Source organism: Haematobia irritans, chromosome 4, assembly GCF_050003625.1.
Source record: "Haematobia irritans isolate KBUSLIRL chromosome 4, ASM5000362v1, whole genome shotgun sequence".
Lineage (NCBI taxonomy): Eukaryota > Metazoa > Arthropoda > Insecta > Diptera > Muscidae > Haematobia > Haematobia irritans.
In genome coordinates, this window is record NC_134400.1 from 76,139,996 (window position 1) to 76,165,725 (window position 25,730).

Genomic DNA, 25,730 nt, shown 5'->3' on the forward strand with positions numbered 1-25,730 from the left:
TTTCATTTTAACCATAACTCTAACCCTGAATTTATTATATTGAACAAATTTCGAAAATTCCCCACAAAAATGCCCAAATATGTGGAAATTACCCACAAACTACGATCAGTTATGCAAGTCGAAAACAAAATGTTGTTACGCTTTCTTCGACCGAATCGAAACTGTTTGCAGAAGCAACACAAGAATAAGTTTGGTTACATCAATTATTGAGAGATTTTTCAATAGAATTGAATGAGCAAGCAATCATATACACGCACAGAAAAAAAACATGTTTGGAAATGGTTGCCGCATCCATTTAATGCTTATCTAGAGCATGTAATTGTCGCCAAAACCATGTATTTGTCTATGTAAAAATAATTTTATAATTTTCGAGCAGCGAAAAATGTATGGTGGTAATAAGCATTTAAATGGTTCTCAAATGCCGCAAACATGTTCTATTATTTAAATTATAGATTTTTATATTACATGGTCGTGAAAATCGTGTACCTGACCATCCAAATTGTTTTCGTGACCATTTATTTGTTTTTTTTTTTTAACTTTTTTGCAGCGAAAAGAAATTTATAAAAACATTGAGCAGGTACACACGATTTTCATTTTGCGTGTCAGTCGTGTGTTGATTGTTACTTGGAATGGACGGAGAATACCGAATTACTGTGATTTGTGTTAATTTATTTATTCAGAAGTGGCACGTGGTTTTATGTGAACACCAAAAAGGGAAGTGTAATTGAAAAAAGGTACCTGTTTTTTGTTCTGCATTTTGTTATATGGTATCATTTATTTTTATTACATGATGTCTGCGTTTGTAAATTTGATGGACACGAAGTAAATATGGAATGATTACTTATTGTTGAAATTGAACCAAAATAGAGTGTGTAAAAAATATGTGATGTTTGCTTGCACGTCATTATAAATACAAATAAACAATTAATTAGTTTATAAATAAATACCCAGCAAAAAATTGAAAGTTGTTCCACAAACATTTCTTTTAAAGCGCATCCCGGAATCCCCCATCAAGTTTTTTCCACTTCCGATGCAGTCCTTTTGGACAAGCCCACAAACATTTCTTTTAAAGTGCATCCTGGAATCCCCCATAATTTTTTTTCCACTTCCGATGCAGTCCTTTTGGACAAGTCCACAAACATTTTTTTAAAGCGCATCACGGGATCCCCTAACGATTTCTTTCCCTTCCGTTTCAATCCTTTTGGACAAGTCTTAGAAAGTACGGAGTTAGGCTGTTTTAAGTGAAAATTTAAGTTTTGGACAGTTAAATTTCGCAAAAAGAAAATCAATAAAATGTAAAAAAAATAATAAAAAAATGCATCCCCGCTGGGATTTGAACCTGTGCCGTTTGACTTTTTCACTTCCATGGAAGTTCTTTTGAGAAGGTTTTGCAAATTACGATATTTATTAATTTTTTGTTGATTTTTAATGGAAAATATATATTTATACAAACATATATACCGAAAAAAAACAAAATAAAAACGATGTATAACATAAAAAATAAGTTTTTAGAAAAATATTTAATAAAAAAATGTCCGCTGGTGAAAAATGTCCACGAATGGCGATGTGGCTCAGCTCAGTGCTAAGGCGTTCTGTTATGGTGCCAACGGACCCTGGTTCAACCCCCGGTGGAAGCGAAAAAGTTTTTCAATTTGTGAAAATTAGAAAATAAGAATATAAAAGTGCAACAAAATATACTGATAAAAATAAAAAGTGAAATTGAAAGAAAATATTTGTTTTTAGTTTTTAAAATTTCTTCATCCAAATGAGCTTCCAAGGCACAACTTCTAAAGCAATGCAAAAGATCCAAAAATGGAGTACTTCCGTCCTATGACAAGCCCATGTAAATTCATTGAAGATGTTCCAAGTTTGCACTACTTCTAGGTCACAAATTGGCGATCCAAGATACTATTTTGGAAGCTCTTTTTTGCTGGGTAAAAACAAACAAATAAAGTTAATTTTGTGCTTTGTTTTCTCAAGCGGCGTCCTTTTTTCGACGACGATAAAAGTTTTGTCATAAAGATCAAAACATTTTAGGCTGTGACCATGTTCTTCAACCGTCGAACTGAACGGACGTGTTTTTTAATAGCGGAGTATTTCATCGTAATAAGTACTTATTACGAATTTCACGTCTGGTGGAAATAATAAACCACCATGCAGCGAAATTCAAAGTCATCCACTGGGTTGCTAACTTCAGGGCCCAGTGGACGGGTAACGACTGAAGTTATAAATTTGGGCATCGACCAAGAGTCAGGCCCAATTAGTCGACCTGTAGACGGGTCGACTGGCGGTGACACTTTGGCAAGTCGAACCTTTTCTAAGGTGACGATATCAAAAGGAGGCAATCCCTCTCGAAAGAGATTCAAGGAACGAAGAAATGCTTTGTTTATCCTAAAGAAATTAGGATCAGTCGACCCAAGCACGTTGTCGGCTAAGCAAAGCGATTCCTTAAAATGGGCTCAAGGAATTCTTGAAGCTGGAAAAAGGGAACGATCACCGGATGAGCTGCCATCCTCTAAACGGGATCAAAGATCGTTTGCGTCAGTTGCAAAAGACAGCCTTGTGATGGCTATTATTAATAAAGGAGCATTGGACGGTATGATTCCAAGGCAAAAATGGGGGGAAATTGAGAACGCGATGTCTGGTGTCTACTCAGAGGTGCGAAAAAAGTTTCCCGGACCAAGTCCTCGACGGCAAGATGCTGGATGGTATCAAGGACGATATAAGTTAATAGCTTTTGCAGACCAGAGGTCTATGGATTGCTTTAAAGCTGCATTGATGCTAATTGGTGAAGTTTGGGAAGGAGCCGCTTTGGAGTTAGTCGATAAAAAAGACATACCGGCTAAACCTAGAGCACATGCATGGATACCGGCAAACCCTCCTGATCCTGAGTCAATACTAGAGAGACTAAAAGAATGTAACCCAGATCTTCCAACCGCCGATTGGAAGGTTGGTCGTTTGGATGAGGTGGATGGACCAAGACGACATGCGGTGTTTATATTAAACATAGAGTCGCTGCCACATCTAGCCCAGACCCAAGGACGCGTAAGTTATGGCTTTCATGATATCCATATGAAGGTATACAAAAGCGATCAGCCAAAGGATTCCGAAACGGACAAGCCTCCGGTAGAGTCAGCAGTGGAAAAATCTCCTAGCGAAGCCGAAGGAGACATAAAACCTGCAGACCATGGCGAAAATCATATGCGGGAAGTTTCTACAGGCTCAAGCCTCACCAAAACTGAACCGCGGATTGTTGCGAGAGTCACCGAGATCTGTGAAGAGGAAGCCCTTGATGACTCAATTGAAGCGGCTGATGTGACGGTGGTTGAAAATTTGGATGGTTCTACGGTTCCTCCAGATAAATCTTCACCATTGTAAGGCCGCTTGTGCTGCCTTAAAAGTTCTCCTGATGAAAGGAGACATAGATATAGTTCTTATTCAAGAACCATACATATATAAGAACAAGATCTGTGAATTAAGCACTCCGGGTTTCAAACTTTTGCATAATACCGGTACCGATATACATCGAGCATGTATAATTGCTAAAAACGAACTAAACTTGTTTCTGCTTCCTTCATTGAGCAATGCAGACACTGTCGTAGCCAGTCTAGAGATATCCACATGCAGATATTGGGTATCTTCGGTCTACATGGGACATGATAGGGAGATGCCACCCTGTGCCGTTAAGACCTTAGTTGAGGAGTCACTAAAAACAAAGACAAAACTCATTATGGGATGCGATGCAAATGCACATCATAGTATTTGGGGAAGTAGTGATACTAATGCAAGGGGAGAGTCGCTAATAGAGTTTATTTTGCGTACTAACCTGGTAGTTTGCAATAAGGGAGATGCACCAACCTTCGTCACCAGGAACAGACAAGAGGTTTTGGACGTAACGTTGACCTCTCCGGAACTGAATGATAAGATATCTGAGTGGCAAGTTTTGAGGGAACATAGCTTCTCAGATCATCGCTACATCAGTTTCAGATTGGCTGTTCGTACTTCAAAGACCATATTTCCGCCAAATGTTAGGAAAGCTGATTGGAATAGGTATAGGGAATCGTTCAATTCGATGATACCGGAAATGCCGGAGACAAATATGAGCACTGTGCAAGATATCGAACACGCAGTGGAGCGGATTACTAAGGCCTTCAACATTTCACTGAAAGCTGCTTGCCCTAGAGGAAAGCCAAGGGGAAAAAATCGGCCGCCATGGTGGACTACCGAGTTAAGTAATATGAGGAAATCCTGCAGGAAGCTCTTTAACAAAGCAAAGTCCACAAGAGCTCCGGAGGATTGGGACACTTACAAGAAGAATCTGAGAGAATATAAACGAGAACTGAGAAGGTCTCAACAAAACTCTTGGGATGATTACTGTAGCAGTATTGAGAATACGTCAGAGGCTTCCAGACTACGGAAGGTACTAGCATCCACTAACACCGCTCCAGGTTTCATTAAAACATCGGAGGGAAATTGGACAACGTCCAGTGAGGAGACGTTGGAGGTACTTTTGGACACACACTTCCCTGGAAATCAGACGGTTGAACCATGTTCCGCCGGTGTAACAGAGGCTCAGCGATCATTTCCTATCGAGGAAATTGTGTCGGAATCTAGAATAAAATGGGCTTTAAGTGGCTTTGGACCATTCAAATCCCCCGGACCTGATGGAATTACTCCGGCGGAGTTACAGGCAGTGGCTGAAAGAGTTATCCCCTGGTTGACGGTGATATATAAACGATGTGTAAACTTAGCATATATTCCAGAAAAGTGGAGGGAAACAAAAGTCGTCTTCATACCTAAAGCAGGAAAAGCCTCTCACTCGAGTGCGAAGGATTTCCGACCAATCAGCTTATCCTCATTCCTACTTAAGACCCTGGAGAGGATGATAGACATGTATCTTAGAACTAGCGTGGATTCAAGTTTGCTCTCGAAACGACAGCATGCATACTCGAAGGGCAGGTCTACTGAGACCGCATTGCATGAACTAGTCAGCTTTATTGAAAGCTCACTATCTGTCAAAGAATACACAATCGTGGCGTTTCTAGACATCGAAGGGGCGTTCAATAATGTCCATCCGAGCTCGATATTAAATGGACTGACAACTCTGAATGTTGATCCAGGTATACTTAGGCTGTTAGACGAACTTCTAATAAAGAGACGTATTTCAGCCACACTAGGGCAAGCAAACATACAAAGGTATGTGAACAGAGGCACTCCCCAAGGAGGAGTTCTATCACCTCTTCTTTGGAATGTTGCTATAAACAACCTTCTGGTTTCCCTAGAAAAAGAAAGGATAAAAGTGGAGGCATACGCAGATGATGTGGCGCTAGCAGTCAGGGGAAAATTCCCATCCACAATCAGAGATATTATACAGAGAGCTCTCCGGATGACTGAGAAATGGGCGAAAGATAATGGTCTTGGTGTAAATCCAGCAAAGACAGAACTAGTTATGTACTGCAAAGATCGTAAAACTCCCACTGTTAGGCCCATTTCCTTAGGGGGTACTGAAATTCCCTTTGGTGAGTGTGCAAAATACCTTGGCGTTATTTTGGACAGGAAGCTGAATTTTAGGCTTAATATTGAAGAGAGGGCGAGAAAAGCCACTGTAGCTTTGTACTCGTGCAAAAAGGCAATAGGGAAAAAGTGGGGACTAAAACCAAAAATTGTGCATTGGCTATACACTGCAGTAGTTAGACCTATAATGCTATATGGTGTTGTAGTCTGGTGGCTGGCACTTCAGAAACCGACTTGTTTAGATAAAGTTCAGCGTATGGCGAGCTTATGTATCTCAGGCGCATTTAGTAAGACAGGAACAGACTCCCTTAATGTCATGCTACATCTATTGCCTTTAGACATTTTGGCCAAACAGTCAGCTGCAACAACGGCTGTGCGGTTGCGCGAGCTATCGATGTGGTCGGAAAAAATGTACGGTCATAGTTCGGTCCTCAAAATAATACCAGATGTGCCTAACGTAGTGGATTATACCCTGGCAAAACCACTTTTCGACAAAAAGTTTGAAACTCTAATTCCCAACAGTGAGGCGTGGTGTACACAGACCCCGGGGAATAAAAGATATATAGATTTCTATACTGATGGCTCCAAATTGAATGGACAAGTGGGGTTCGGAGTATATTCTAAAGATCTGGAAATTCGAATAGCGAAAAGATTACCTAATCACTGTAGTGTTTTTCAGGCTGAAATATTAGCAATAAGAGAGGTGGCGAATTGGCTGAGAAGTAATGTTCCAACAAATATTGGCATTAATATATACTCAGACAGTCAACCTGCAATAAAATCCTTGGACTCTGTGTTCCTCAACTCGAAAACGGCCATCGACTGCCGCAAATCTCTCAATGAGATGGCTGAGCAGTACAATATTCACCTAATATGGGCCATAGGAACATACCGGGGAACTGCGAAGCGGATGAGTTGGCAAGGCTAGGGACTACCTTACATATTCCAGGGGAACTGGAATTTGTTGGTATGCCCCTAGCTACCTGCAAGCTCATGCTGCGTGAGAAGGCTGTTAGGATGGCAAATGTTCGATGGGAGAATTGCAAGGGTTGTAACGACACCAAACAAATATGGCCCCATTTCAACTTAAACCGCACACTAGATATGCTAATTTTCTCGAGACGTCAGATATCACTCCTGATATCTGCTATAACGGGTCGCTGCCTGATAGGCGATTTTGCAAAAACTATTGGCGCGAAGTATAATGACTATTGTATGAGCTGTCATGATGCGGAGGAAAAAGAATCAATTAAACACCTCTTGTGTGAGTGTCCTGCATTTTGTGTAAAGCGCAAGCAACTTTTAGGAGCATATAGCTTCAGATTACTGGCGGATCTGGAAAACGTTAACTTAAGCAGTCTGCTAATGTTTTTGGAACAATCTGGTTGGTTCAACAAAGAAAAATAATCAAGAAGGTTCAGCGGTTAAAACTGGAAGTGCCCATATGTAATAGGTACTTTTAGTTAATGTGGTATCACAATGGACTGAATAGTCTAAGTGAGCCTGAATCTTAATCGGGCTGCCACTTTAACCTAACCTAACCTAACCTAACTAAACAGTATTACAAGCGCTGGCATCACGCCGATATCACAAAAATAAGTAAATTTTTTCGACAAGTTCAAGAAAATTTATTAAACATAAATATTTTTTTTCACTTGTTAAAGAAAATTTTGTAGTTTGAAGGAAAAAGTTGGATTTAAAAATTGCAAGAATGTCTTTAGTGACATACGAAGTTCATTGCCCAAATAAAAATGATCCAAAATCCCGGAAAAGCACCAAATAGCTAAATAGCATGCCCGCCTTGCATACACAAGGTCGTGGGTTCGATTCCTGCTACGACCGAACACCAAAAAGTTTTTCAGCGGTGGATTATCCCACCTCAGTAATGCTGGTGACATTTCTGAGGGTTTCAAAGCTTCTCTAAGTGGTTTCACTGCAATGTGGAACGCCGTTCGGACTCGGCTATAAAAAGGAGGTCCCTTGTCATTGAGCTTAACATGGAATCGGGCAGCACTCAGTGATAAGAGAGAAGTTCACCACTGTGGTATCACCATGGACTGAATAGTCTAAGTGAGCCTAATACATCGGGCTGCCACATAACCTAACCTAACCTTTGCCATCATGACAGCCTTCTCACGCAGTAAGACCTTGCAGGTAGCCAAAGACATACCAACAGATTCTAGCTCCCCTGGAATATGTAAGGATTTTTTTGCAGGTTGACTGTCTGAGTATATATTAATTCGCCACCTCTTTTATTGCTAATATTTCAGCCTGAAAAATACTACAGTGATTAGGTAATCTTTTCGCTATTAGAAGTTCCAGATCTTTAGAATATACTCCGAAACCCACTTGTCCATCCAATTTTGAGTCATCAGTGTAGAAATCTATATATTGTTACGAATTTGATATTTCTAGATTTAAGTTTATTTAAATTAGTTTACGTTAATTTAAATTTCGAATTGTAACGATAAAATTACGTCATAACTTGTTAGAATTTTCTAGTACTGTTCTAGACATCTTTTGTGTTCTTAGTTTTCCAATCGTTCATTGTAAAAGTAACACCTTTTGTTTTACTGTTATAATTATCGGTAATATGACCAGAATGCACTAGCCAAGATTAGAATAAGCCTAAAAGTATGTGTGCCATATCACCTTTAAACTAACGCCCCATCGAAAGTTCTAGATAGCCGAGACAATGAACATAAGTCGATAAATATGTGCAATGCCGCCGTGCGACATCTACAAGGTAGTAGCTTAATCTCGAAGGTTGTAGGCCAATTAGCGAGAACATTCGAAATCGTCATATCTCGGTATATAAACCCCTAGCGGAGAGAGCAGTCAAGTCAGTCGTAAACTAAAGTTTATACAGTACACATCGTAGAGCAAATAAGTGAAACCAATCAGTTAAACAAATAATTTGTAGATTGTCGTTATTTGAAAAGAACTGTGTTTTAATTATCGGGTAATTAAATACGCCTCAATATAAAAACGTAACAATTGGTGTCGGAAGTGAAATAACGAAAAAAAATCTACAATGAAGTTTAATGAGCTTCGTGTGGAAGACTTAAAAAAGAAATTGAGCAAACTGGAGCTGCCGACAACAGGCAATAAGGCCCTGCTTCAAAAGCGTCTACTGGAAGAGTTTGAACGGCGTAATATGGACATTGCGACGCATGAGTTTGATTATAAGGAGGACATTGACGAATCAATACTCGTCAATACCAGTAGTGTAGAAACCCCATCTGTGGCTTCAAGTGTTGTAGATTACACCTCAATGCTCAATGTTTTGAGCAAAATGATGGAAGAGAATTCTAGAAAACTGGAATCAAATTCTCTAAAAATGCAAGATAATTCTAGAAAATTGGAAGAAAAATTCGACGAAAATTCAAAAAAGATGGACGAAAATTCTAGAATTCTAAATGAGAATATTCAACAAATTGCTGAAGCCATGGAAAAACGTGTGGACCATATCGAAAGCCAAATTGGGGAGCTGGATAAGAAGATTGTTTCTGTGGATGAGAAAATTATAGTTCATGATGAGAAGTTTCTACACATTGAAAGAAAAATGTCAGAGCTGGAAATTAAAGGTGGACCAGTGCGCGTTATCGAGGGCTCAAAAACCAAACCTCCTGTTTTCGATGGCTCAACTGCATTTGATGTCTTCAAATTCCAATTCGAAATGGTTGCTTGTAGAAATTTGTGGAACGACAACGACAAAGCAATTGAACTTCTATTGGCATTAAAGGGCAATGCTGCTGACGTGATACAAAGCATTCCCGCTGCTCTAGAAATAATTATAATGAAGTAATAGCGGCACTTCAACGTAAGTACGGCGGAGAACATAAGCAAGACATCTTCAGAATGGAATTAAGAGGAAGAGTCCAGAAGTCAAATGAGACTCTACAAGACTTTGCAACAGAGGTTGAGCGGTTGGTGCTTTTGACATATCCAGGAGAAAGTCATCCACTTGTGGACCGCATCAAGATCGAGACCTTTGTGAATGGAATTAGAGACCCTGATATAAAATGCGCGACATATGCGTCACAAAAGGCTACATTCGCAGAAACAGTAACATTTGTACTTGCACAAGAAACTGCGAGATTGTTGGCACGACCTCAAATTCACAAGGTACGCAGAGTGGAGACCGAGCAAGATGAATCAAATTCCGTGATTGACTCAGAAAAAGAAGCAGTTAAGCAGGCGATGCAAGAAATGAAGCAGGAGACAACTAAATCCAGAATAAAGTGCTATAACTGTGATAAGCCTGGACATGTTGCTCGTGAATGTAAAGCACGTCGTAAGCGATCGAGATCGAAATCGCCTTCACCACCAAACAATAGCCATATGTGGGTGAACCCACAGTCCAGTGATTCACATTTAGCGGGGCAAGAGCAGCGGGGCAAGAGCTGGCTCCCTCATGTGATCGCCCCACAATCTCTATAGCAATAGTTCAACAGAAAAATAACAATTTGACTATTGCGGGTGGTATTAATGGATACAAGCGAACTTTGACGTTGGATACTGGTGCATCGAAATCTATTATTAGATCCGATTTAGTAAGAGGAAAAGTTACACCACTAATTGGAGTCAGACTACGCACGGTACAGGTGAACTCGCAACTGTATATGGAAAGGTTCCTGTAAAGTTAACCATTGCAAACAAATCCGTTAATTATGAATTCATTGCGGCCGATATAGTGGAAGAAGTTATAATTGGAGCGGATTTTATGATTGCTTTTGGTCTCAACTTGGATATGAAGCGCCGTGTAATGACCTGGTGCGATATCGAAATACCGGTAAACGTGGGCTACAGTGAGAATACACCTGTCAGATGTTTGACAATGAGCCAGCCAGAGTCAATACCACCCAATGCCGAAACAATTATATGGTTTCTATGAATGGAGATTGTGAAGTCGGCAAATTGTGGGTTGTCGAACCAGCAGCAAATAAAAACAACAACATCTTGATAGCAAATGCCCTGGTAACAACAAATGAAGAGGGACTTATACCAGTTCGAGTTTTGAATTTATCTGACCATCAAGAGCAAATTGGAAAATTTTCGGACATTGGCAAATGTACTCCTGCCGACAATTTGACAAGTCGGACCTTTTCCAAGGTAACGGCATCAAAAGGAGGTAATCCCTCACGAAAGAGATTCAAAGAACGCAGAAATGCTTTGTTTATCCTAAAGAAATTAGGATCAGTCGACCCAAGCACGTTGTCGGCTAAACAAAGCGATTCCTTAAAATGGGCTCAAGGAATTCTTGAGGCTGGAAAAAGGGAACGATCACCGGATGAGCTGCCATCCTCCAAAAGGGATCAACGATCGTTTGCCTCAGTTGCTAAAGACAGCCTTGTGATGGCTATCATAAATAAAGGAGCATTGGACGGTATGGTTCCAAAGCAAAAATGGGGGGAAATTGAGAATGCTTTGTCTGGCGTCTACTCACAGGTGCTGGAAAAGTTTCTCGGCCCAGATCCTCGACGATTTAAGCTAGTCGCATTTGAGGACCAGAGGTCTATAGAATGTTTTAAAGCTGCTCTGATACTAATTGGTGAAGTTTGGGAAGGAGCTGCTCTAGAGTTAGTGTGTAAATATAACCATAGCGATAGGCGGTAGGCGAAACATTTTTGCCGCAACGGCAAATACAATAAGCTTGACGGCGAATAATTCCCTTTTTCACGTTTCCTAGCGTTTTTGTTGTCAATACAGCATGCTTTGACAATATTAAACAATGAAGTTGAATAAAAACATACAATGGCTTGTTAATTGTTGAGTTATTTCAAGAAAAAAATAATCTACACGTGTCCAGGCAACAGCAATTCCTAGTGGTGAGTTAAAAAATTGTTAAGCGATGGCAACACTATACCAGTTTTCGCCAAGGAGTTAGAATAAGTTTTAATTTAGCGACACGCCGCTAGCCGTCACGGTATTCCGTCGCGGATTTTGGGCTTCCCATAAGAAATACACGTAAATAAGTGTTCGCCTACCGCCTATCGCTATGGTTATATTTAACACTTTAGTCGAGAAGAAAGACATACCGGCTAGACCAAGAGCACATGCGTGGATACCTGCAAACCCTCCTGACCCTGAATCTATTTTAAATAGACTGAAACAATGCAATCCAGATCTTCCAACAGCTGATTGGAAGGTTGGCCGTTTGGATGAAGTGGATGGGCCAAGACGGCATGCAGTGTTTATATTGAACACTCAGTCTTTGCCACATCTAGCAAAGTCCCAGGGCCGTGTATGTTATGGCTTTCATTATATCCAAATGAAGGTGTATAAAAACGATCAGCTAAAGGATTCAGAAATGGACAAGCCTCTGTCTGAATCAGAAGTAAGCGGATCCTCTTGCGAAGTCGAGGGGGATACCAAGACATTTGAAGACATGGATAGATACCGTATGCGTGAGGAGGCTTCTACTGCCTCAGAACTCACCAAAGTTGAACCTATGGTTATTGCGAGAGTCACCGATATCTCTGAAGAGGACATTCTTGATGACTCGATTGAAGCGGCTGATGTGAAGGTTGTTGAAAATCTAGATGGTCCTACGGATCCTCCAGATAAATCTTCATCATTGTAAGGCTGCATGTGCTGCCTTAAAAGTTCTCCTGATGAAAGGGGACATAGATATAGTTCTTATTCAAGAACCATATGTTTATAAAAACAAAATATGTGAATTAAGTACTCCGGGGTTCAAACTATTGCAGTATACTGGTAATGATGTAAATCGAGCCTGTATAATTGCTAAAAACGAGCTCAACTTGTTTCTGCTTCCTTCAATGTGCAATACAGACACTGTCGTTGCAAGTTTAGAAATAGCCAAATGCAAATATTGGGTATCTTCGGTCTACATGGGACATGACAGGGAGATGCCTCCATATGCCGTTAAGACCTTAGTGGAGGAGTCACTGAAAACAAAGACGAAACTCATTATGGGATGCGATGCGAATGCACATCATAGTATATGGGGAAGTAGTGATACTAATGCAAGGGGAGAGTCGCTAATAGAGTTTATTTTGCGTACTAATCTGGTAGTTTACAACAAGGGAGATGTCCCAACCTTTGTCACTAAAAACAGGCAAGAGGTTTTGGACATCACCTTGGCCTCGCAAGAACTGAATGAAATGATATCTGATTGGCAGGTTTTAAGTGAACACAGCTTCTCAAATCATCGCTACATCAGTTTCAAATTTGATGTTCATATCACCAAGATCATATTTCCGCCAAATGTTAGGAAAGCTGACTGGAATAGGTATAGGGAATCGTTCAATATGATGATACCGGAAATAACAGAGACAAATATGAGAAATGTACAAGATATCGAACACGCAGTGGAGCGGATTACTAAGGCCTTCAACATCTCACTGAAAGCTGCATGCCCTAGAGGAAAGCCAAGGGGGAAACATCGACCACCATGGTGGTCTACGGAATTAAGTAATATGAGGAAATCCTGCAGGAAGCTCTTTAACAAGGCAAAGTCCACCAGAGCCCCTGAGGACTGGGACGCTTACAAGAAGAATCTGAGAGGATACAAGCGAGAACTGAGAAAGGCTCAGCATAACTCTTGGAATGATTACTACAGCAGTATTGATAATACGTCCGAGGCTTCCATACTACGGAAGGTTCTAGCATCCACCAACTCCGCTCCAGGTTTCATTAAAACATCGGAGGGCAATTGGACAACGTCCAGTGAGGAGACGCTGGAGGTACTATTGGACACACATTTTCCTGGAAATCAGACGGTTGAACCATGTACTGGCGGTGCCACAGTTGCTCAGCGGTCGTTTCCTGTCGAGGAAATTGTATCGGAAACTAGAATAAGATGGGCGCTAAATAGCTTTGGACCATTCAAATCCCCCGGACCTGATGGAATTACTCCGGCGGAGTTACAAGCTGTAACTGACAAAATTATCCCCTGGTGGTCGGTCATATATAAAGGATGTATCAACTTATCATATATCCCAGGAAAGTGGAGGGAAACAAAAGTCGTTTTCATACCTAAAGCGGGAAAAGCCTCTCACTCGAGGGCGAAATGTTTCCGACCAATCAGCTTATCCTCATTCCTACTTAAGACTCTGGAGAGGATGATAGATACTTATCTTAGAACTAGCATCGATTCAAGTTTGTTCTCGAAACGACAGCATGCATATTCGAAGGGCAGGTCTACTGAGACCGCACTACATGAACTAGTCAGCTTTATTGAAAGCTCACTATCTGGACTGACAACTCCGAATGTTGATCCATGTATACTCAGGCTGTTAGACGAACTGCTCATGAAGAGACGTATTTCAGCCACACTAGGACAAGCAATCATACAAAGGTATGTGAACAGAGGCACTCCCCAAGGAGGATTTCTATCACCTCTTCTTTGGAATGTTGCTATAAATAGCCTTCTGGTTACTCTAGAAAAAGAAAGGATAAAAGTGGTGGCATACGCAGATGATGTAGCTCTGGCAGTCAGGGGAAAATTCCCATCCACAATCAGAGATATTATTCAGAGGGCCCTCCGGATGACTGAACAATGGGCGAAAGACAATGGTCTTGGGGTAAATCCTGCAAAGACAGAATTAGTCATGTACTGCAAAGATCGCAAAACTCCCACGGTTTGGCCTATTTCCTTAGGGGGTATTGAAATTCCCTTTGGTGATTGTGCAAAATACCTTGGCGTTATTTTGGACAGGAAGCTGAACTTTAAGCTTAATATTGAAGAAAGGGCGAGGAAGGCAACTATAGCTTTGTACTCGTGCAAAAAGGCAATAGGAAAAAAGTGGGGACTAAAACCAAAAATTGTGCATTGGCTATACACGGAAGTGGTTAGACCTATAATGCTATATGGTGTTGTAGTCTGGTGGCCGGCACTTCAGAAACCGACTGGTTTAGATAAAGTTCAGCGTATGGCGTGTTTGTGTATTTCAGTCGCATTCAGCAAGACAGGAACAAATTCCCTTAATGTCATGCTGCATCTATTGCCTTTAGACATTTTGGCCAAACAGTCAGCTGCAACAACGGCTGTGCGGTTGCGCGAACTATCGCTGTGGTCGGAAAATGGTTACGGTCACAGTTCTGTCCTCAAAATAATGTCAGATGTGCCTAACGTAGTGGATTACACTTTGGCGAGTCCACTTTTCGACAAAAAGTTTGAGACTCTAATCCCCAACAGTGAGGCGTGGTGCACACAGACCCCGGGGAATAAAGAATATATAGATTTCTACACTGATGGCTCCAAATTGGATGGACAAGTGGGTTTCGGAGTATATTCTAATGATCTGGAACTTCAAATAGCGAAAAGATTACCTAATCACTGTAGTGTTTTTCAGGCTGAAATATTAGCAATAAGAGAGGTGGCGAATTGGCTGAGAAGTAATGTTCCAAAAAATGTGGGCATTAATATATACTCAGACAGTCAACCTGCAATAAAATCCTTGGACTCTGTGTTCCTCAACTCGAAAACGGCCATCGATTGCCGCAAATCTCTCAATGAGATGGCTGAGCAGTACAATATTCACCTAATATGGGTGCCTGGCCATAGGAACATACCGGGGAACTGCGAAGCGGATGAGTTGGCAAGGCTAGGGACTACCTTACATATTCCAGGGGAACTAGAATTTGTTGGTATGCCCCTAGCTACCTGCAAGCTCATGCTGCGTGAGAAGGCTGTTATGATGGCAAATGTTCGATGGGAGAATTGCAAGGGTTGTAACGACACCAAGCAAATATGGCCCCATTTCAACTTAAACCGCACACTAGATATGCTAATGTTCTCGAGACGTCAGATATCACTCCTGATATCTGCTATAACGGGTCGCTGCCTGATAGGCGAATTTGCAAAAACTATTGGCGCGAAGTCTAATGACTATTGTATGAGCTGTCATGATGCGGAGGAAAAAGAATCAATTAAACACCTCTTGTGTGAGTGTCCTGCATTTTGTGTAAAGCGCAAGCAACTTTTAGGAGCATATAGCTTCAGATTACTGGCGGATCTGGAAAACGTAAACTTAAGCAGTCTGCTAATATTTTTGGAACAATCTGGTTGGTTCAACAAAGAAAAATAATCAAGAAGGTTCAGCGGTTAAAACTAGAAGTGCCCATATGTAATAGGTACTTTTAGTTAATGTGGTATCACAATGGACTGAATAGTCTAAGTGAGCCTGAATCTTAATCGGGCTGCCACTTTAACCTAACCTAACCTAACCTACTCCTGCCGAAGCAATAGTCAACTTGGAAAGCAAATCGCCAAAGAAGCATAATGAAGTGACGAGTACCTTAAGAACTTGAAGGATGTTATCCAGCAACTGTCAGCCGCTGGTCTACGACTTAACGCTAAGAAGTGCTCGCTCTTCCAGCGAGAAGTTAAGTACCTGGGTCATCATGTTACAGCAGAGGGCATATCCACCGATGAAGACAAACTTCAAGCAGTAAAAGATTGGCCACGTCCACGGAATCTCCACGAGTTGCGCAGCTTCCTTGGCTTATGCACATACTACAGGCGTTTCGTACCAAACTTCGCCAGCATCGCCGCAAGCCTCCATAAATTAACGCAAAAAGGTACGAAGTTTCAGCGGAGTGAAGAACAGGAACAGTCATTTCATCATCTAAAAGAACTTTTATGTTCAACTCCTGTTCTGGCGTATCCAATTCCTGGCGAAAAATTTGTTTTGGATACAGATGCTAGTGCGTACGGAATTGGTGGTGTACTATCTCAACAGATTGAAGGTAAAGAAAAGGTCATCGGATATTTTAGCCAAACGTTATCCAAGCCCGAGAAGAACTATTGCGTAACAAGAAGGGAGCTGCTTGCTGTCATAGAAAGCGTGAAGCATTACCACAAATACTTGTATGGACAGAATTTCTTGCTAAGAACTGACCATTCAGCTCTACGATGGTTGCTTCAATTCAAGAATCCGGAAGCTCAGCTGGCACGTTGGATAGAAAGACTCCAAAGCTATGATTTCAGTATCGAGCATAGAAAAGGTGGCAAACACGGCAACGCGGACGCCTTGTCACGTCGACCTTGTAATGTCGAGTGCACACACTGCTCGAAAGCTGAACATAAGGAAGAAATCGTGGATATCAGGCTGTTACACGTCGAATCTGGAATGGACTGGCCAGCAGAACAGCGTAAAGATCTCATTTTGAGCAAAATTATTTCGGCGAAAGAAGAAGATAAGAAACCCAGTAAGAAAGACATCGCAGCCGAAAGCCCACTTATGAAATCATACTGGGCTCAATGGGACAGTCTATGTCTGGTCAACGGAACCCTACAACGTAAGTGGGAAAGTGAAGATGGCAAGAATAGCCGCAACTTGATAATCGTGCCAGATTCCAAGGTAAAGGATGTTTTGACGGAATTCCACAATGGACCTAGTGGAGGTCACTTAGGAATAACCAAAACAGCCGAGAAAGTGAAGCAACGATTCTACTGGGTTGGATGCCAGAAATCAATTGCTGAATCGGTGGCAAATTGTGAGAAGTGCATAAAGGCGAAAGGGCCAAGACGAAAAAGTAGAGGTCTTATGCAAGAGTATAGGCCAGGAGCGCCTTTTGAAAGAATAGCAATGGACGTTGCAGGGCCTTTCCCAGTAAGTGATTCTGAAAATCGATATGTCCTTGTGGTCATGGACTACTTCAGCAAGTGGCCAGAAGTTTATGCCATTCCTAACCAAGAGGCGAAGACGATTGTAGATGTAGTTGACAAGAACTGGATATGTCGCTACTACGTCACTGCATCCGCAGTCTGATGGCATGGTAGAAAGGTTTAATCGCACTCTGGAAGAACATCTTCGAAAGGTGGTGGATAACGGCCAACGAGACTGGGACGATCATATACCAAAGTTTTTGCTGTCGTATAGATCAGCCATACATGATTCCACGTCACGAACACCGGCCAAGCTCCTATTCGGAACGGAATTGAAGTTGCCCGGAGATTTGATATTCGGCGCTACACCCAATGAGCTCGCCATGGAAGAATCCAGTAACGACATACCAAACACATTTGGTAAAGTTCACGAATCAGTGCGAAACAAAATAAAAATGGTCAGCAACAGGATGAAGGCGAGATATGATCGTGCAGCGAACACTGAGGGCTTTAAAGAAGGACAACTGGTTCTACTATTCAACCCGCAACGAAAGAAAGGATTATGTCCTAAACTACAAACGCAGTGGGAAGGCCCATATAAAGTCATCAAGAAGATCAATGATGTTGTATACCGCATTCAAAAGGACGACAGCCCAAGGTCAAAGATGAAAGTTGTTCAACTGGAACGTTTCGAATTGTAACGATAAAATTACGTCATAACTTGTTAGAATTTTCTAGTACTTTTCTAGACATCTTTTGTGTTCTTAGTTTTCCAATCGTTCATTGTAAAAGTAACACCTTTTGTTTTACTGTTATAATTATCGGTAATATGACCAGAATGCACTAGCCAAGATTAGAATAAGCCTAAAAGTATGTGTGCCATATCACCTTTAAAATAACGCCCCATCGAAAGTTCTAGATAGGCGAGACAATGAACATAAGTCGATAAATATGTGCAATGTCGCCGTGCGACATCTACAAGGTAGTAGCTTAATCTCGAAGGTTGTAGGCCAATTAGCGAGAACATTCGAAATCGTCATATCTCGGTATATAAACCCCTAGCGGAGAGAGCAGTCAAGTCAGTCGTAAGCTAAAGTTTATACAGTACACATCGTAGAGCAAATAAGTGAAACCAATCAGTTAAACAAATAAATTGTAGATTGTCGTTATTTGAAAAGAACTGTGTTTTAATTATCGGGTAATTAAATACGCCTCAATATAAAAACGTAACAATATCTTTTATTCCCCGGGGTCTGTGTACACCACGTCTCACTGTTGGGAATTAGAGTTTCAAACTTTTTGTCGAAAAGTGGTTTCGCCAGACTGTAATCCACTACGTTAGGCACATCTGGCATTATTTTGAGAACCTAACTGTGACCGTACATTTTTCCGGCCACAGCGATAGCTCGCGCAACCGCACAGCCGTTGTTGCAGCTGACTGTTTGGCCAAATTTTAATATAGCGCTCGGATGTCTAGAAACGCAACGATTGTGTATTCATTGACAAATAGTGAGCTTTCAATAAAGCTGACAAGTTTATGCAAAGCGGTCTCAGTAGACCAGCCCTTCGAGTATGCATGCTGTCGTTTCGAGAGCAAACTTAATCGACGCTAGTTCTAAGATAAATGTCTATCATTCTCTCCAGAGTCTTAAGTAGGAATGAGGATAAGCTGATTGGTCGGAAATCCTTCGCCCTCGAGTGAGAGGCTTTTCCCGCTTTAGGTTTGAAAACGACTTTTGTTTCCCTCCAATTTTCTGGAATATATGCTAAGTTTATATATCACCGTCAACCAGGGGATAATTCTTTCAGTCACTGCTTCAGGTCCGGGAGATTTGAATGGCCCAAAGCTATTTAACGCCCATTTTATTCTAGATTCAGATACAATTTCCTCCAGGAAAATGTGTGTCCAATAGTACCTCCAGCGTCTCCTCATTGCACGTTGTCCAATTGCCCACCGATGTTTTAATGAAACCTGGAGCGGAGTTAGTGGATGCTAGTACCTTTCTCAGTTCTCGCTTGTATCCTCTCAGATTCTTGTAAGCGTCCCAATCCTCAGGAGCTCTGGTGGACTTTGCTTTGTTAAAGAGCTGCAGGATTTCGACATATTACTTAACTCCGTAGACCACCATGGTGGTCGATTTTCCCCCCTTGGCTTCCCTCTGGAGAATGCTGCTTTTAGTGAGATGTTGGCTGTTTTTTGTGACGAAGGTTGGTGCTGGTAGTTTGCAATAAGGGAGCAAACTACCAGGTTAGTACGCAAAATAAAATCTACTAGCGACTATCCCCTTGCATTAGTATCACTACTTCCTCAAACATTATGATGCGCATTTGCATCGCATCCCATAGTGAGCTGTCTTTATTTTCAGTGACTCCTCAACTAAGGTCTTAACGGCACATGGAGGCATCTCCCAATCATGTCCCATGTAGACCGAAGATACCCAGTTTTTGCATTTGAATATCTCTAGACTGGCTACGGCAGTGTCTGCATTGCTCAATGAAGAAAGCAGAAACAAGTTTAGTTAGTTTTTTGCAATTCTACATGCTCGATTTATAACTTTACCGGTATTATGCAAAAGTTTGAAACCCGGAGTGCTTAATTCACAGATCTTGTTCTTATATATGTATTGTTCTTGAATAAGAACTATATCTACGTCTCCTTTCATCAGGAGAACTTTTAAGGCTACACAAGTGGCCTTACAATGGTGAAGATTGATCTGGAGGAACTGTAGAACCATCCAAATTTTCAACCACCGTCACATCAGCCGCTTCAATTGAGTCATCAAGGGCTTCCTCTTCACAGATCTCGGTGACTCTCGCAACAACCCGCGGTTCAGCTTTGGTGAGGTTTGAGCTTGTAGGGACTTCCCGCATACGAGTTCGTCAATGTCTGCAGTTTTTATGTCTCCTTCGGCTTCACAAAATTTTTCTTCTTCTGACTCCACCGGAGGCTTGTTCGTTTCGGAATCCTTTGGTTGATCGCTTTTGTATACCTTCATATGGATATCATGAAAGCCATCACATAATATAAACACCGCATGTCATCTTGGTCCATCCAAACGACCAACCTTCCAATAGGCGGTTGGAAGATCTGTGTTACATTCCTTTAGTCTATTTAGTATTGACTCAGGATCAGGAGGATTTGCAGGTATACATGCATGTGCTCTAGGTTAACCCGGTATGTCTTTTCTATCGACTAACTGCAAAGTGGCTCCTTCCCAAACTTCACCAATTAGCATCAAAGCAGCTTTAAAGCAATCCATAGACCCCTGTTCCGCGAATGTTATTAACTTATATCGTCCTTGAAACCATCCAGCATCTTGCCGTCGAGGACTTGGTCCGGGAAACTTTTTTCGCACTTCTTAGTATACACCAGACATCGCGTTCTCAAGTTCCCCCCATTTTTGCTTTGGAACAATACCGTCCAATGCTCCTTTATTAATGATTCACAAGGCTCTATTTTGCAACTGAGGCAAATGATCTTTGATCCCGTTTAGAGGATGGCAGTTCATCCGGTGATCGCAACCTTTTGCCAGCTTCAAGAATTCCTTGAGCCCATTTTAAGGAATCGCTTTGCTTAGCCGACAACGTGCTTGGGTCGAGAGATCCTAATTTCTTTAGTATAAATAAAGCATTTCTGCGTTCTTTGAATCTCTTTCGTGAGGGATTACCTCCTTTTGATGACGTTACCTTCGAAAAGGTTCGACTTGCCAAAGTGTCGCCACCTGTCGACCCGTCTATAGGTCGACTAATTGGGCTTGACTCTTGGTCACTGCCCAAATTTATAACTTCAGTCGATACCCGTCCACTGGGACCTGAAGTTAGCAACCCAGTGGATGACTTTGAATTTCGCTGCTTGTTGGTTTGATTTTCCACCACACGTGAAATTCGTAATAGGTACCCCTTCTTCTTCTGAAGTAGAGGGTGTTATTTCGCGGTAGCTCCGTATTTTCTATTACAAATAAATAGTTTTTGTGAAATTTACGGCCCCACAGGGTAAATAGTTTCCCATTTAAACGATTGTGCACCGAACAAAATTGAAGTTTGGTAAGTTCACCCACTGAGTGAGAAATAAGAAACTTATTAGATTGTCGCATTGGTTTTCTGTTGCCTTTGTCTTTTTGATCTCGACTTTATTTATTCCAAGGAAAATTGTTTTTGTTCTCGTTTGTTTTTCTTTTTCGTCAACACTTCACTTACTGCCTCTCCAGTACTCACTATCATTTTTTTATGCGATTGCTTTTTCACTCCTCTGTCACTTCGATTGTTCCACCTGTTATTTATATTTATATTTTTCACCAGCTTAACTTTTGTATCCACCTCTTGGTACTTTTATTCTTCACATTTCAATTTCAATTAAAGCTTTTGTGTTTCTCCTTGTTTGTTTACTATTTATTTTCTCCTTCTTCATTTTTCTCCATTGACTTTATTGTATTGTATCTGGCAATGCCAGCATATGATGTTTAGAGATATGTTTAATAATCATATGTACATTGAATTTCACAACTCGTCGATAGATGGCGTTGATATTGATAGTAGCGGTGTTCACGTCTCATGACTATTCTTGTAGTATTAGTTTCCTTTCTCTTCTATAGTTTTAAGTGTTTTTCCTTTTTACGGACAGTTTAGGTCGTAGCATGGGATCTAATGAGACTTTTGGAGACGACACGGTCTCAAATGCGTCATCAACTTCTTCGAAGTCGTCTTTGAAGAATGCGCGATTGTGCATTCGAAGACTGTCGAAGAAGGACACACTGTCGGAGATGGAGACCTTGCGACTGACGAACGCAAAGAGGTTGGTCGAAGAGCACCAGAGACGCATGGAGGGCTCGGTAATACCAGCATCGACCAGTGTGACTGGGTCGCTGGTGGAGGCGATGAGGGCGATGCCGAAGACCGGTCAGACGGCATTTCATCGTCTGATTCCTTCTTCTTTCTAAGGGATAGAGAGGCCTTTAGATTGAGGCAGAAATTAGCGGGAAAAGCTGATATGTCTGAGGAAGATAAAAGGCGGCTATTTAAGACAAATGAGACGATAAGGAAGTGGGAGCTCACAAACAAGGAGATTATGGAAGGAATGAAATATGATAATGGATATAACCCTATATTGAACTTTCGTCCAACCACTTGCGCCGATTTAGCCATAGCTGAAGAGGGATCACCCAGGCTAGGGGAAAGATAGATAGTACGGAGATATTGTGTGCGTCCAGCCTAGCTCGAAATCCCGCCGAGAAATCTAATGGATCTGAAATTCCGGCAGAGGATGTGTCACTAAACCCTGACTCCGAGGAATATGGACGCCACAAGAGGAACAGGACGAAGGACACGAATTCTACAGAGCTCACTATGGTCAAAAAAAACCCCGAAAGGACCAGGGGAAGAATTTATATAACGAAGGCTCTATAAAAGCGGCAATAGTAGATGACTCAAATAGGGACAGGGAAATTAAGGAAGAGAATTGGAGAATATTGGAGAGTAAATTACTAATTTAGGTATCGGAAAAGATACGCCAAGAGGAGGATGATGCTCCTTTTTTGGCAACATACAGTCAAAGCAGGGGCATAAAATCCTACACTGCAAGACGGAGGAAACCCTTGCCTGGCTGAAGGGAGCCCTAGAGGGCTTGCAACTGTGGGAGGGAGCCAAACTAAGAGTCATTCCCGAAGTGGAAGTGAAGACGCAACCCAGAGTGAGGGTCTTCATAACGGGGTCCATCTTGCTAAAGGCCCAAAATAGAAGGAATTACCCAATAGACGACTGGACGATATTGAAAATGGATCCCCCACCGACGCAAGCAGAAGTGTTGTCATGGCGGTGAACACGGAGACCGGCTATAGACGAACAGTCACCGATTTAGCGGAGGCCTTAGCAGCGCTATTGTAAGACATATTAAGGGAGCGGAGGAGAGAATTAAAACAGGCCCTGTAAGTAAATGATGCTGAAGGTGCTTCAAGTAAATCTGCATCATTGTGAGCTGGCTTCAACTAATCTTATCCTCCATTTACTTAGGAACGAAATAGATATCGCCCTGGTGCAGGAACCATGGACAAACAAAGTAGCAGTGCTGGGACTGGAGCACAGAAACTATATGAAATTTCATGCGAATATAAATAAAATAAGGACCTATGTCCTGGTACAAAAGGATATAAAGTATTTCTTTTTGAATCAATTTTGTGATAGAGATCAGACAGCGCTGGTCATAAGTATTGGGGTGAGACAATTAGTTATGTCATCGGCCTACTTTTCGCACGATGATGATATCATGCCACCACTTCGTATTGTGAGAGAACTGGTGAGGTATTGCAAGTATAAAAACAGGGATTTTTGGCTGTGACGCGAACTCTCATCACGAATTATGGGCTAGTCCAGACACGAATTCCAGAGGGGAGAGTCTTATGGAATACTTTTTTGAGAATCAGATAGTGGTGCATAACCGAGGAAAAGAACATACTTTCGAACCCCGTACGCGAAGAGAGGTGCTTGACCTGACATTCAGCAATCGTATAAGTAAGATTACAATATCGGACTGGAAAGTGTCTAAGGAAATGAGCTACTCGGACCATAAATATATAGAATTCAGGTTAGGAACAGGATATAGAAAATCTGCTGACGAATTTAGAAACCCAAGGAGGATAAATTGGAAGAAATTCCGGCACCATCTGGTAGATGCGCCGACTTTGAGTATGGAAAGAATGATTACCGGACCCGACGACATTGAAAGGGCGGCAAATGATTTGGAACACTGGCTGTCACGATCCTTCGTCAAGTCATGCCCCATCAGTCGGCCACGAAACAACAAGCACCAAGCTTGGTGGAATAAGGATCATATGAACATCAGAAAGAAATCTCGGAAATTGTATAATGTGGCCAGGAAAAACGGCACTTAACAGCCATGGAATGAATATAAGGAATGTCTGAGAGAGTACAAGAAGGAGACACTGCAAGACTACGGAAACTTTTATCGAAATAGCCTAAGTTTAGTGGGAACTTGCAGAAACCAGATGGAACATGGACGGAATCACTAGAAGAAACACTAGATATGCTACTTGACACACATTCTCCAGAATGTGAGTTGAACATGGCACCGGACCCATGCAGTTTTAAAGATTTTGAGGAAGGAAGAGAGAAGGTCTCTGATATTATCACAAGACGAAGCATCAATTGGTCACTAAATAGTTTTGGTCCTTATAAGTCTCCGGGACTGGACCGAATATATCCGTGTATGCTGCAGGAGTCCCTCGATATCCTGGGGAACACTTATGTGGGACTTTTCAGGGCGTCTTTGGAGCACGGGTATGTACCGAAGGCTTGGCGAAGGGTTAAAGTAATTTTTATTCCCAAAGCAGGCAGAATAGTACACGGAACAGCCAAGGACTTCAGACCGATAAGCCTGACATCATTCTTATTGAAGACTCTAGAGAGAGTCTTGGATAACCATCTAAGGAATAAATTGGATAAGAAGCTGACAAACTGCCAACAGGCATATTTAAAGGGTAAATCGGTGGAATCTGCGCTACATCCTGTAGTGCATTATATTGAGAAATCCATAGGTGGCGGAGAATACACATTTGCGGCTTTTCTGGATATTGAAGGTGCCTTCAATAACACAAAGATCGAGAAAGTAGTACTTGCTCTGGAGAGGAATGGTGTGAGCGAGATCGTAACGAACTGGATTGAAGCAATGCTACGCCATAGGAACATCGAAGCGGAATTGGCAGATTCCAAACGACAAGCGACAACGACGAGAGGAAATCTCTAGCGGAATGGGCTAGTGGTGGTGGATTAGGAGTAGATCCAAGGAAAACGGATTTGGTGCTCTTTACAAGGAAAAGGAGACTGGATGGATATATATTAGGAGGACCGCGGAGGTCATACTGATAAGACTGAAGAGCCTGGACTCTTTGGAGAGCACGGGCTGCAGACACACTGAACTGATAGTGTATGCCGAACGACATATGATAACGGACTATATGGTGTCACGGCATATGTTTGAGAGCGACCCGAGCGTAGAGGACAGGATACACTTTGGGAATCTCAACTTCTACACTGACGGTTCAAAAATGGCCGAGGGGTAGACAGCGGAATATACTGCAAGGAGTTGGAACTTAAGGAGTCCTTTAAGATGGACAAGCAATGCAGCATTTTTCAGGCCGAGATATTTGCTATTGCAAAAGCTGGAGAACTTCTATCGATGAGGCCGTTATTTAGATGCGATACCAACATTTTCATCGATAGTCAGGCAGCTATAAAGGCCCTGAGCAATAGGAACATAAGGTCGAAGGTGGTCAGCCGCTGTCGTAGAGAGCTTACGGTTCTCACTGAACAGCATAATGTAACTCTGGGCTGGGTACCTGGACATTATGGCATAGATGGGAATGAAGAGGCAGATATACTGGCTAAGGAAGGCGCAGGTGGTACGGAAAACGTCATTTCGGCCGTTTTTCCTCCGCTCTCCTTGTTTATTTACAGGATCAGTAGCAAATATGAAGACTTATGGAAGAGACGATGGGTTTCTTCTATTGGCTGTGAACAAACCAAACTGATATGGGACGACAATAATATTAGGAACTCTGAAGTCTTGATGTCATTGCAGAGAGAGGATGTGAGGTCTATGATAGGCATCGTAACGGGACACAAC

At 41.8% G+C, this 25,730-nt stretch overlaps 1 protein-coding gene across 6 annotated transcripts in view; it reads right to left on the reverse strand.

Moving 5' to 3' along the window:
- Positions 1–25,730, reverse strand: part of mthl14 (methuselah-like 14) — a 260,291-nt gene that overhangs the window by 38,149 nt on the left and 196,412 nt on the right. The window lies entirely within an intron of this gene.